The sequence below is a fragment of the Schistocerca americana genome, chromosome 10 (genome assembly GCF_021461395.2).
Source record: "Schistocerca americana isolate TAMUIC-IGC-003095 chromosome 10, iqSchAmer2.1, whole genome shotgun sequence".
NCBI classification, from domain to species: domain Eukaryota; kingdom Metazoa; phylum Arthropoda; class Insecta; order Orthoptera; family Acrididae; genus Schistocerca; species Schistocerca americana.
In genome coordinates this window covers 17797109-17811877 of record NC_060128.1, presented here as the reverse complement: position 1 = coordinate 17811877, position 14769 = coordinate 17797109, and the positions used below count along the sequence as shown (strand labels likewise).

The 14769-nt window shown below is 46.8% G+C and overlaps 1 long non-coding RNA gene across 1 annotated transcript; it reads right to left on the bottom strand.

The window, feature by feature from the left end:
• Window positions 1-6265: 6265 nt before the first annotated feature.
• On the bottom strand, window positions 6266-12838 carry LOC124552624. The gene is made up of 2 exons (XR_006967945.1): window positions 12786-12838; window positions 6266-7100 (listed from the first exon to the last, which is right to left on the bottom strand). It is a non-coding gene; the product is annotated as an uncharacterized LOC124552624 (long non-coding RNA).
• Window positions 12839-14769: the final 1931 nt, after the last annotated feature.

Here is a 14769-nt window from a genome sequence, read left to right as displayed (position 1 = left end):
CCTTTAACGTGTTTTAGCAGCAACACAACCACCTAACCTTCATGCACATCGCTGTCTACCAACCCAAGTTCACCACAGGATCAACTTAACCAACACTTTTTCGCATTTTTTCATACCAGATCTCCAGTTATTTTCTAGTTCACCCGTATCTCTCCCCATATATTTTTATCTTTCATTTTCATTTCAACCTCATGTTACACATTCCACCTTCTAATACCATGTCACCCTCACAACACCCCCACAACGACCCCATTAAGTTTTATTTACATTCCCTCCGCAAACATGCCTTCACCCTAGCCAGATTACGCTCGCATATTTTATTTTCTCAGGCTTGTCTGACATTTGGCATAACCCCCAAAGGCCTCACACTTAAAGTTCCCATCTCTGGCTGCAACCCTTCTTTCCATCAGTCCCTATACCAGTTCCAAACTGAACAATCCATTGCCCTCACCCACCTAATCCTTCACCTACACATCAACTCAGCCAATGAACACACCTGTCAACTCCTATCCTTAATAAAAGTCCTCAATCTTTCCTCTCCCACATCCACACCGGCTATTCAGAGCATTCTCCTACAGGCCAACCGCAAATTAGAGCAGCATGCCACTCTTCACCTCAAAAAACTATCCAATCTCCTGGTTTCTCACCTCCGGAAAGGCAACTCACTCACCCTTCACAACCTTTCCAGCAAACCTCCACCACCTCTCATTGCACACAAACCCAGTCTCTCCCATCTACTCAGTCTCCCACTTCCAGCTCCACTCCCTCCAAAACCTGAAAATTCCAAGCAACACAATCTGGCACCACAACACCCTAATTCAGTAGTTAACCTTTCCTCCAAACCTCTCTCCCAATCTGAAACCTCTGTCCTATCCAAAGGCCTCACCTTCAGCCCCACTCCGAGATTCAACCAAACAGCCCTCGTCAAAGATTTACTGTCCTACACTCGTACTCTCTGCTGGAAGTATCACTTTGCCACGAAGAAAAATGATCCTAATCCTACCCCTAATGATCCAACTCCCCAAGACACTATCCAAATTGAACCCTGCCTGGAACAGTTCCATCCTCCGTCACAGCGGTACCCACCTCCTCTTCCTCAAAATCATCCTCTCCAAACCTTCCAGGAATTTCTGACTTCCAACCTTGCCTCTCAATCCTTCTTAAAATACCTTAATCCTACTCCCAACATCACCACTGCTGAAGCCCAGGCTATCCGTGATCTGAAGGCTGACCGGTCCATCATCATTCTTCCGGCGGACAAGGGTTCCACGACCGTGGTACTTGATCTTCGGGAGTATGTGGCTGAGGGACTGCGTCAGCTTTCAGACAATACCACATACAAAGTTTGCCAAGGTAATCCCATTCCTGATGTCCAGGCGGAGCTTCAGGGAATCCTCAGAACCTTAGGCCCCCTACAAAACCTTTCACCTGACTCCATCAACCTCCTGACCCCACCGACACCCCGCACCCCTACCTTCTTCCTAAAATTCACAAACCCAATCATCCTGGCCGTCCCATTGTAGCTGGTTACCAAGCCCCCACAGAACGTATCTCTGCCTACGTAGATCAACACCTTCAACCCATTACGTGCAGTCTCCCATCCTTCATCAAAGACACCAACCACTTTCTCGAACGCCTGGAATCCTTAACCAATCCGTTAACCCCAGAAACCATCCTTGTAACCATTGATGCCACCTCCTTGTACACAAATATCCCGCATGTCCAGGGCCTCGCTGCGATGGAGCACTTCCTTTCACGCCGACCACCCGCCACCCTACATAAAACCTATTTCCTCATTACCTTAGCCAGCTTCATCCTGACCCACAACTTCTTCACTTTTGAAGGCCAGACATACCAACAATTAAAGGGAACAGCCATGGGTACCAGGATGGCCCCTTCATACGCCAACCTATTCATGGGTCGCTTAGAGGAAGCCTTCTTGGTTACCCAGGCCTGCCAACCCAAAGTTTGGTACAGATTTATTGATGACATCTTCATGATCTGGACTCACAGTGAAGAAGAACTCCAGAATTTCCTCTCCAACCTCAACTCCTTTGGTTCCATCAGATTCACCTGGTCATACTCCAAATCCCATGCCACTTTCCTTGATGTTGACCTCCACCTGTCCAATGGCCAGCTTCACACGTCCGTCCACATCAAACCCACCAACAAGCAACAGTACCTCCATTACGACAGCTGCCACCCATTCCACATCAAACGGTCCCTTCCCTACAGCCTAGGTCTTCGTGGCAAACGAATCTGCTCCAGTCCGGAATCACTGAAGCATTACACCAACAACCTGACAACAGCTTTCGCATCCCGCAACTACCCTCCCGACCTGGTACAGAAGCAAATAACCAGAGCCACTTCCTCAGCCTCTCAAACCCAGAACCTCCCACAGAAGAACCACAAAAGTGCCCCACTTGTGACAGGATACTTTCCGGGACTGGATCAGATTCTGAATGTGGCTCTCCAGCAGGGATACGACTTCCTCAAATCCTGCCCAGAAATGAGATCCATCCTTCATGAAATCCTCCCCACTCCACCAAGAGTGTCTTTCTGCCATCCACCTAACCTTCGTAACCTCTTAGTTCATCCCTATGAAATCCCCAAACCACCTTCCCTACCCTCTGGCTCCTACCCTTGTAACCGCCCCCGGTGTAAAACCTGTCCCATGCACCCTCCCACCACCACCTACTCCAGTCCTGTAACCCGGACGGTGTACACGATCAAAGGCAGAGCCACGTGTGAAAGCACCCACGTGATCTACCAACTGACCTGCCTACACTGTGACGCATGTGGGAATGACCAGCAACAAACTGTCCATTCGCATGAATGGCCACAGGCGGACAGTGTTTGTTGGTAATGAGGATCACCCTGTGGCTAAACATGCCTTGGTGCACGGCCAGCACATCTTGGCACAGTGTTACACCGTCCGGGTTATATATATATATATATATATATATATATATATATATGGTTATAATAGAGGGAAACATTCCACGTAGGAAAAATATATCTAAAAACAAAGATGATGTGACTTACCAAATGAAAGTGCTGGCAGGTCGACAGACACACAAACAAACACAAACATACACACAAAATTCAAGCTTTCGCAACAAATTGTTGCCTCATCAGGAAAGAGGGAAGGAGAGGGAAAGACGAAAGGATGTGGGTTTTAAGGGAGAGGGTATGGAGTCATTCCAATCCCGGGAGCGGAAAGACTTACCTTAGGGGGAAAAAAGGACGGGTATACACTCACGCACACACACACATATCCATCCACACATATACAGACACAAGCAGACATATTTAAACCAGAGGTTGTAGAGAGTTTCAGGGAGAGCATAAGGGAACAATTGACAGGAATGGGGGAAAGAAATACAGTAGAAGAAGAATGGGTAGCTCTGAGGGATGTAGTAGTGAAGGCAGCAGAGGATCAAGTAGGTAAAAAGACGAGGGCTAATAGAAATCCTTGGGTAACAGAAGAAATATTGAATTTAATTGATGAAAGGAGAAAATATAACACGCAGTAAATGAAGCAGGAAAAAAGGAATACCAACGTCTCAAAAATGAGATCAACAGGAAGTGCAAAATGGCTAAGCAGGGATGGCTAGAGGATAAATGTAAGGATGTAGAGGCTTATCTCACTAGGGTAAGATAGATACTGCCTACAGGAAAATTAAAGAGATCTTTAGAGAAAGGAGAAACACTTGTATGAATATCAAGAGCTCAGATGGCAACCCACTTCTAAGCAAAGAAAGGAAGGCAGAAAGGTTGAAGGAGTATATACAGGGTTTATACAAGGGTGATGTACTTGAGGACAATATTATGGAAATGGAAGAGGATGTAGATGAAGATGAAATGGGAGATAAGATACTGCGTGAAGAGTTTGACAGAGCACTGAAAGACCTGAGTCGAAACAAGGGCCCGGGAGTAGACAACATTCCATTAGAACTACTGATGGTCTAGGGAGAGCCAGTCATGACAAAACTCTACCATCTGGTGAGCAAGATGTATGAGACAGGCGAAATACCCACAGACTTCAAGAAGAATATAATAATTCCAATCCCAAAGAAAGCAGGTATTGACAGATGTGAAAATTACAGAACTATCAGTTTAATAAGTCACAGCTGCAAAATACTAACGCGAATTCTTTACAGACGAATGGAAAAACTGGTAGAAGCGGACCTCGGGGAGGATCAGTTTGGATTCCGTAGAAATGTTGGAACACGTGAGGCAATACTAACCTTACGACTTATCTTAGAAGAAAGATTAAGAAAAGGCAAACCTACGTTTCTAGCATTTGTAGACTTAGAGAAAGCTTTTGACAACGTTAACTGGAATACTCTCTTTCAAATTCTGAAGGTGGCAGGGGTAAAATACAGGGAGCGAAAGGCTATTTACAATTTGTACAGAAACCAGATGGCAGTTATAAGAGTCGACGGGCATGAAAGGGAAGCAGTGGTTGGGAAAGGAGTGAGACAGGGTTGTAGCCTCTCTCCGATGTTATTCAATCTGTATATTGACCAAGCAGTAAAGGAAACAAAAGAAAAATTTGGAGTAGGTATTAAAATTCATGGAGAAGAAGTAAAAACTTTGAGGTTTGCCGATGACATTGTAATTCTGTCAGAGACAGCAAAGGACTTGGAAGAGCAGTTGAATGGAATGGACAGTGTCTTGAAAGGAGGATATAAGATGAACATCAACAAAAGCAAAACGAGGATAATGGAATGTAGTCAAATTAAATCGGGTGATGCTGAGGGGATTAGATTAGGAAATGAGACACTTAAAGTAGTAAAGAAGTTTTGTTATTTGGGGAGCAAAATAACTGATGATGGTCGAAATAGAGAGGATATAAAATGTAGACTGGCAATGGCAAGGAAAGAGTTTCTGAAGAAGAGAAATTTGTTAACATCGAGTATAGATTTAAGTGTCAGGAGGTCGTTTCTGAAAGTATTTGTATGGAGTGTAGCCATGTATTGAAGTGGAACATGGACGATAACCAGTTTGGACAAGAAGAGAATAGAAGCTTTCGAAATGTGGTGCTACAGAAGAATGCTGAAGATAAGGTGGGTAGATCACGTAACTAATGAGGAGGTATTGAATAGGATTGGGGAGAAGAGAAGTTTGTGGCACAACTTGACAAGAAGAAGGGACCGGTTGGTAGGACATGTTTTGAGGCATCAAGGGATCACAAATTTAGCATTGGAGGGCAGCGTGGAGGGTAAAAATCGTAGAGGGAGACCAAGAGATGAATACACTAAGCAGGTTCAGAAGGATGTAGGCTGCAGTAGGTACTGGGAGATGAAGAATCTTGAACAGGATAGAGTAGGATGGAGAGCTGCATCAAACCAGTCTCAGGACTGAAGACCACGACAACAACAACAACGTGTCTCTCAAAGACACTATCGCTTCAGATAGAAACGTAACAGTAATGTTATTGCAATTCGCAGCAAAATATATCCAGGGAACATTTTATCCATGTATATCTATAGCAACTAGCCAGCCTAACTCCGTCATGTGATATAAATACAATAACCGGGCGGCACTTAGACAAGGGCCAGACAAACTGTTTTCAATGGCGGTTAACACTGACAGTAGCAATCTACAAACAGAATGTATCAGCACTCCAGGCCCTAGTAAACGTTAATCGTGACATCACATACAGCTCTCACTAGAACCTTGCGTACTAAGCAAGTTGAAATTAACACATTCAAGGACAGACTCAGTAGGAGTAGGAATGGCCGGCCAAGAAAATGAAGTCAACAGCACAGAACCAAGTAGTCTATTCCGGCCACAATTTACAGCACAAGCCCCTCCCTCCTCGATCGGCCCAGGAGGTGGCGCCACCGTGTGCTCTGCACACACCACTGGAAAGGTGACCCGTACCGGCGGTGGGAATATTGCCGATCGAGCCACACGGCTCACCGTCGTCACAGATGCTGTCACGTCACTGATACCTTCCTCTATGTTAACTGATTCTGTATGTCCATGTCTGTCTGTTGCCAGGAGGTCTAAGATGTTACCCTCATGAGTTGGTTCTCTAACTATCTGCTCGAGGTAATTTTTGGACAAGACATCCAGAACAGTGCCATACAATTCCCTGTCTCTGGCACCAGTTTTGATGGCATAACACTCCCAAGTTGTAACATTACCCTATTTACCCGTGCTAATATATCACCGGTAGAAGCACCTCCGTCGGATTTGGCTGAAAAGTGATTGTCAAAAATAGGCTGTGTCAAATGATACTGTCTGCACCAGATTTAGAATCCAAAACACTTTATTTGCACTTTGATATTAAATAACTTTTTGTTTATGGTCAGATCTGAGTCCCAGTCACTGTAATTTATGCACAGATAAAGGATAAGCCACATAGTACACTCTACTGATGTTACAATGATGACGGTTGTTCAAGTGTAGTAACCTAAACACTAAAGTGACAGAAGTTTATGTGTGGCTGACGTTCAATTAACACAGTCACCAATTAACATCCTTAAATTGTTATCCTTTCAAGTAACTAATCACATCAAAATGAAAATGATATGCACAGTAAATATCATTTGGAGATAACACAGGTCACAGTCCAATACTGTCGTTACAGTTTCCAGAAACCGTTGTCGAAGTTTGACAGAGTTCTCGAGATTAGTTGTTGCTTTTGAATGATTCACTGTGAATTTGGAATTAAACTACAGAATGATCTCCCAGATGTGAAATTCATATAAAACTCAGTACACAGTGCTAACTCTTCTGCCGGCAGTGTGCAGCAATTTTTGGAACAGATCTCGCTCACATTATACACTTCTGGAGACTGACTCGTGTGGCTCTTAGCAACCTCTCTTTTATAAAGTACAAAAATCTGCAGTACATTCAGTTACTGTTATTTGCTGTCCTTTTACAAATTATAGCTAAAGATTTCTATTTGTGAATAATGGAAACGAGGAAGGAAGGTCGGATTTAACATCCTGTCAACATCGGGGTCATTAGATATGGAGCACGAGGTCAGATCGTGTCAAAGACAGGGAAGGAAATTGGCCGCACTCTCCGATAGGAACTGTCCCGGCATTTCCGTAGAGTGATGTAGGGAAATCGCAGAAAACCTATGTGGTGTCACCGCCAGACACCACACTTGCTAGGTGGTAGCTTAAATCGGCCGCGGTCCAATTAGTACATGTCGGACCCGCGTGTCGCCACTGTGTAATCGCAGACCTAGCGCCACCACCAAGGCAGGTCTCGTGATACGAGAGAGCACTCGCCCCAGTTGTACGAGAACCTAGCTACCGACCAGATGTACGAAGCCTTTCTCTCTCATTAGCCGAGAGACAGAATAGCCATCAGCTAAGTTAATGGCTACGAACTAGCAAGGCGCCATTAGCCATACAGTGATTGTACTTAAAGTCTCCTGTGTATCGTCAAGATCGATGTACCACAATGATTGAGTAAAGTTAAGTATTAAACCTGCTCCGTACTTTTCTTCCTAACATTAATTACGTATCCTGTTCCAGTACTTCACGCCCGTCTGCGTTAGTCTAGCTTGCCTTTTCAGCCATCTCAACTTCACGGTGTTGGCCCAGCTACCGACACAACATTGGCGACGAGGGAAAAGAGTTCTTTCTGATTGCTTACATTTAATTGTGTCATGGCTTCGCCACATTCTCCAGATGTACTGTCCGAATTTTATCGCTTGCAGAATCAGCAGACGCAGGCGTTACTGGATGCCCTTGGACAGCTCGTCCAGGGTCAACGTGCGCTGCACACCGATGCGGCCGCCGCCGCTTCACCGCTACCGCAGCCACAACCTGCCGTTGCACCGCCTTTTAGGCACTACGACCCGGACCACGAAACCTGGCACGAGTGGTCCCGCCAGTTTGCGTTCCACCTCGCTGCCTACAGAATTCAAGGTAATGAGCGGGAGCCGTTTTTGCTTTCTTGTGTCGGTGTGTCCACATACCGTGTGATAGTGAAATTGTTTCCCCGACGCGACGTAGCAACTCTGTCCTACGAGGAAATTTTGTCTGCATTAGATGCCTATTTCAAAGAAACAGTTAATGTGGTTGCAAAACGGTATACGTTCTTTCGTACAAAACGTACGGCCGGTCAAACTAATAGGGAGTGGGTAGCAACATTGCAAGGACTTAGTAGGGACTGTGCCTTTGAATGTGACTGTGGTCTTTCTTATTCAGATACAATGGTGCGTGATGCAATTGCACAGAACGTTTCTGATGTTCGCATACGGGAGCAAATTTTGAAACTAGTTAATCCCTCCCTTCAACAAGTGATAGACATATTGGATAGACAGGACACACTTGACTGTGCTCAGGAATCTTTTGAAACTTCGCCAGCCGTGTGTAACATTAACCGGCCCGCTGGACGCGCTGCGCGGCCCGGTAACCGGGCCTCGCGCACGTCCGCACAGCTGCCGCCGCGCGCTAAGCCACGTGTGCCGCGCCAGCCCACAAATGTAGTGAAATCGTGCCCGCGGTGTGCTACTAGACATTCGCGTGAACATTGCCCGTCACGCCAAGCTATTTGCTTTTTCTGCAATAAGAAAGGACATGTTCAAAGTGTTTGCCAGAAAAAGCTCAGATCAGACAATCACAATCATTCCAGGCCCTTTGCTTCGCGCCGGAATCGAACCAAGGACACTCAGGCTCGTGGACCTTCGCCTATGGACATTCATGTCGTTAATTCCACTTCGTCCAGTGACACTTTCTCTAACAGTAACTGTGTTCGTCCCACAAAAACTGTGCGTCGACGTCGCTGGAAATCACGTCAATTAGCAAGTGATTCTGTACCAGTGTCTGTTCCAATTGCACAAAACAGTCGCTCTTGTCGTCAGCAGAACAATAAACTTTTTGTGGACTTAGACTTTGAAGGCAAAGTGATACCATTCCAGCTCGATACCGGAGCTGCAGTTTCATTGCTCAATCATGACACGTACAAACAACTGGGCAAACCTCCGTTGCGTTCCGCAAATGTTAAGCTAACTACATATTCCGGACAGACAATTCCTGTGTTAGGACAGTGCAGCCTTCTTGCAACATACAAGGGACAAACAAAACTTGTGTCATTTTACGTTCTTCGTTCTTCTTCTGCAGTGAATTTGTTTGGTCTAGATTTATTTCAGTTGTTTAACATGTCTATTGTAAATCAGGTCCTATCAGTGAATCAGACTGTGCCTACAGACAGTGTTTCTCGGCTGTGTGACGAATTTGCAGACATTTTTGCACCGGGCTTGGGTTGCGCTAAAAACTATGAAGCACATTTAGAACTGAAGGTAAACGCGCAACCGAAATTTTTCAGGGCGCGCAATGTTCCCCACGCATTGCGTGATGAGGTCGCAAGAACGTTACACGATCTCGAATCACAGGGTGTAATTGAACGTGTGCAAGCTTCTCTCTGGGCCTCATCCTTAGTAATTTTGCCAAAACCTTCAGGAAAATTGAGACTTTGCGTGGACTTCAAGGCCACAGTGAATCCACAGCTAGTGACTGCTACTTTTCCTTTGCCCCGCCCGGAAGATCTTTTTGCTAAACTGTGCCCGGGAAAATATTTTTCAAAGTTGGACCTAGCCGATGCGTACTTGCAAATACCGGTGGACGACGAATCCCAGCGCGTATTGGTGGTTAACACGCATCTTGGATTGTACCGCTTCAAAAGACTGCCATTCGGGTGTGCATCCGCCCCTGCCTTGTTTCAGCAATATTTACAAACTATTTGTGCGTCGGTCCCTACTGCAGCAAACTATCTGGACGATATAGTGATCTCCGGACAGACAGAAGAAGATCATCTTGCGAACTTACGAACATTATTTCAGGTCTTGCGGCAAAATGGTCTTCGCTTGAGGAAGGACAAATGTGTGTTTTTTGCTCGTGACTTACCATACCTGGGACATGTCATTAATGCCCAAGGCATACATCCGAGTCCAGAGCACCTCCGTGCCATCCACGAATTGCCTTCCCCTCAAAATGTGAAACAGCTACAGAGTGTGTTGGGTAAAATTAATTATTACAATAAATATGTGCGCAATGCCTCTTCCATTTCAGCTCCGCTTCATCGCTTACGCCGTGAAGGTGTTCCGTTCGTCTGGACGACGGAATGTGAACGCGCCTTTCGCCAGTTGAAATCGGCGTTGCTTTCTAATACTTGCCTTACGCCATTCGATCCCCAGAAACCCCTTTTGTTGATGATAGATGCATCGGATTTCGGGATCGGTGCTGTGCTTGCGCACAAAGTTGGCTCCCATGATCGCCCTATTGCCTTTGCGTCCAAATTGCTCTCGTCTGCGCAAAGAAATTATTCACAGATAGAGAAAGAAGCTTTGGCTCTCGTGTTTGGTGTTACTAAGTTCCATGATTTCTTGTATGGTCGTCACTTTACCATCATCACAGACCACAAACCTTTGACATCGCTTTTTCATCCGACCAAGCCTGTACCTCCACGTACAGCGCAGAAATTCATTCGCTGGTCTATTTTCCTCTCGCAGTACCGCTACGATATCTTGTATCGGTCCACTGCTAAGCACGGAAACGCCGATGCGTTGTCCCGTTTGCCTGTTGCTGAGGATAAAGCATTCGATTCTTCCGAACTTGCTTGCATGTTCATTGATTCGGAAACCGATGAAGTGGTCGAATCGTTTCCGATTGATTTTCGTCGTGTCGCTACAGCCACAGCTGCTGACCCTGTCCTTGCTACTGTTTTACGTTTTGTTGCTACGCATTGGCCTTTGTCAAAGTCTCGGATCGAGGATCCGTTGGTTCGCCGATTTTTTGCTCACAAGGAGAGACTTTTTGTTCGACGTGGTGTTTTGTTGTTGCGTTCTGATAATGATCAGTCCAGAGTCGTGGTCCCACGTTCGTTACAGTCCTCTGTTTTACGGCTTCTTCACCAAGGACATTGGGGTATAGTGCGAACGAAGCAACTTGCTCGTCAGCACTGTACTTGGTTCGGAATCGATGCTGCGATTACGAATATGTGTTCTTCGTGCCCGGCGTGTGCCGAACAACAGTCCGCACCGCCGCGGAAAGTCTTTGCGTGGCCAAAAGCCACTTCCCCTTGGCAACGCTTGCACATTGATTTTGCTGGTCCATTCTGGAATGCTCGATGGTTGGTTCTGGTCGACGCCTTCAGTAATTTTCCTTTTGTTGTCCGGATGCCTTCCACGACGTCCTCCGCCACCATCCAAGCGTTGTCTGCTATCTTTTGCATTGAAGGTCTTCCGCAGACTATTGTTTCCGACAATGGCCCACAATTCATGTCCGCCGAATTTCAGTCATTCTGCCAGGCCAATGGTATTCAACATCTGACATCCGCGCCGTTTTCGCCTCAGTCCAACGGTGCCGCTGAACGATTGGTCCGGACTTTCAAGTCACAGATGTTGAAATTGAAAGAGTCGCATTCTCGGGAGGACGCATTGTTGCTCTTTTTGTCTTCGTATCGCTCTCAGCCCCGAGATGGTCGCTCGCCGGCTGAGTTGCTCCACGGTCGTCCACATCGCACCTTGATGTCTTTGCTGCATCCGCCGCATCAGGTTCCTGTGCAGCGGAAGACTCCTGCTTTTGCTCCAGGCGACGTTGTATTTTATCGCAACTATCGAGGTTCACGGCGTTGGCTCGCAGGGCGCATTCTTCGCTGCCTCGGCCGCGCGATGTATTTGGTTTTGGGGGCCTCTGGTGAGGTGCGTCGGCATCTCAATCAGCTGCGCCTCTGTCGTCGCTCGGGTTCTGCCGCTCCCCGTCTGCTTTCAGCGACGGTGCCGTCCGGTCAGCGCCCTGGGGACCCATCTCCTGGCTCGCCTCATCCCCAGGTGTTACCGACGATGCCTTCCATTTTGCCCCATGGCGACGCGCCGCCGCCGCCGCAGCAGCAGCAGCCGCCGCCGCCGCCGCTTGTTCTCCCGCCGGCGCCGCCCGCATTCGACGCTTCGTTGCAGCCGCCAAGCGCCTCCCAGGGTCACGCGCCGCCGATCGCTTCCCGTGACCAGCTGTCCTCCGCCATGGAACTCCCACCCGCTCCGGACCACATGACGTCATCGCGCGTTGGCTACCCCGACGCAATGGAGGTTGATCCTTCGGTCCCTCCTGTCTCTTTACGGGCGCATACACCGCATGTTGACGTGCACCCTGGACTAGTTTTTCAGGCGTTTCCTAGCTCCCCTCGGACCGAATGGCCGGGTGCGGGTGGCACAGCCTCGCCTGTTGTTAGGCTCCCCACCTCATCGCATACGTCAACGTGTGGTCCTCCCCACGGCGGGCGGAAGCCTTATCACACGACCGTTCGCCGATTTGCGGGGGAGGAATGTGGTGTCACCGCCAGACACCACACTAGCTAGGTGGTAGCTTAAATCGGCCGCGGTCCAATTAGTACATGTCGGACCCGCGTGTCGCCACTGTGTAATCGCAGACCTAGCGCCACCACCAAGGCAGGTCTCGTGATACGAGAGAGCACTCGCCCCAGTTGTACGAGAACCTTGCTACCGACCAGATGTACGAAGCCTTTCTCTCTCATTAGCCGAGAGACAGAATAGCCATCAGCTAAGTTAATGGCTACGAACTAGCAAGGCGCCATTAGCCATACAGTGATTGTACTTAAAGTCTCCTGTGTATCGTCAAGATCGATGTACCACAATGATTGAGTAAAGTTAAGTATTAAACCTGCTCCGTACTTTTCTTCCTAACATTAATTACGTATCCTGTTCCAGTACTTCACGCCCGTCTGCGTTAGTCTAGCTTGCCTTTTCAGCCATCTCAACTTCACGGTGTCGGCCCAGCTACCGACACAACAACCTAAATGTGTATGACACAGGATTGAACCGTCAACTTCCCAAATTCGAGTCCAGTGTGCTCACCGTGCACCACCTCGCTCGGTCAAATAGTGGAATAAGATTTGTGTGTGTTGTGTACATAGTTCCGCGTAGTTAGCGCGTACACAACTTTCCCACTAGAGCGCGCCCCGCTAAGCACAACAGCGCAGGCGCAGCGTTCGTCCGTCTCCGCACTACGAGATGGCGCTGTCTTAAGAGATGGACCAAATTCTGCTTCCGCCGATCCGCGTATTAATATGTAACGCAGCCAATGAGATTGCTGCTAACGTAGAACCTTTTGTCCTTGCGGATCACACTCGCGCAGTGATACCTGAACGCTCGAGGTATTATAACGAGTGTACAGACCTCCGATTAGTCAGTCTGCATTAGTCTGTACCAGTCTGCATTTGTCTGTACCAGTCAATAGTCAAGTTTCAGTTTGCGCCTAATAAGATTATTCATTTATCTTCACGGCTGTGTACAGGAATATGGCAGACACTTTGGTCTTGGTACGTTAATCTTATTGTCACATGTCTCTGATACTTGACAAAGGAACTTCAGAGTGTCAATTGTAAATAGCATCCAGAACCAAGTTAAGTAGTTTTTAGGCTTGTTATTATTTTAATAAATGTGTGTGAAGATTAATCAAGTTCTGTTTAAAGTTGTTCACCATCAATCTGCTACTCTAAGCGTGCAAGTGGCATTTCTATCGTCTGACCAAACGGCAGAAGATAAACACGCCACGATAGGACCATGAGACATATTGTTGACACTCGCCTACTTCGTTAGAGTGACAAGTCATATAATCTGATGGTGTGTGTACCGAAGATCTTACAGTACACCCACCACCACAGTGTGACTGAGGAATTTTAAATAAAACAATAATTGCTATTGGATTATGCTGCTTAGTTTGCCAAAAAAGGTATTCTGTTTTTGGTAACAACGCTTGAACTATAAATGCTAATTACTCTGAAACTAGTTGTGAGCAAAACTCACCACCAGTTTCCCGACATTAGCTGCATCTATAAATACTTTATCTGAAAGCCAGTAATGAGATAGATGTTTACACATGAACAATGATAACAATGTTTTATGTTACTGGTATTTGTAGTCAGCACAGCTTTTAGTAAACTAATTACACTAATGGCTTCTAGGTAACCAGACGAATGTAATGGATAATAAAATTAGCCTGAGCTAATATTTGAGACTTTTGATATTGTGCACACCTGCCATACAAATGATAAGCCAATGATGTTTACACACACACACACACACACACACACACACACACACACACACAAAGGAAAGGAAAGGGGGCGGGGCGGGGGATGAGGGAGCTAGTGGCGGGGGAGAAAAATGTAACAGCGTGAAAGAATCCACCTGGTTTGTTTAAAAATGTTACAACGGCACGATATTGAGGGAGTTCTGCAAACAAAACAATCGCCAGTTTCGCCACTGATAGAAGATGCGCGAGACCAGTTCGGGCATCGAGCCTATCCGAGTGCCAGTACGCAGGGTACTCAGTGCCAGCTGGGGGACGGCTCCCCTCAGGAGAGGATGCAGCCAGTGTACGACATCCTTCCCAGCCAAGTCAGTGCACGCATCCAGGCCAGAGTGGGGGCGACATCGTACTGGTTAAGTGGGCTCGTACTGCCAAGATTTTGTAAATTTGACTCCATTCTGTAATCATTCCTACATCACATACCCTCTCAACTTGTGAAGTTTCATTTCTTTTCCTCCTCCCCTTCTGGGTATTTCTTTCTTTCACGGCCAGAAGCTAGAATGTATAACAGTCTATTCGTTGTACTTGTCTGCTAATCAGTGTAAAGATGACCCACTGAGTTGCACACTACCCTTTTCCTAATATTACTGTAAATAATTTACGTTCTTTCTACACACTCCCACAATTACTTGTAATTACCCTGTTTCAAAACAGTTTCCACCAATGTTAATGTGACGTTACACCC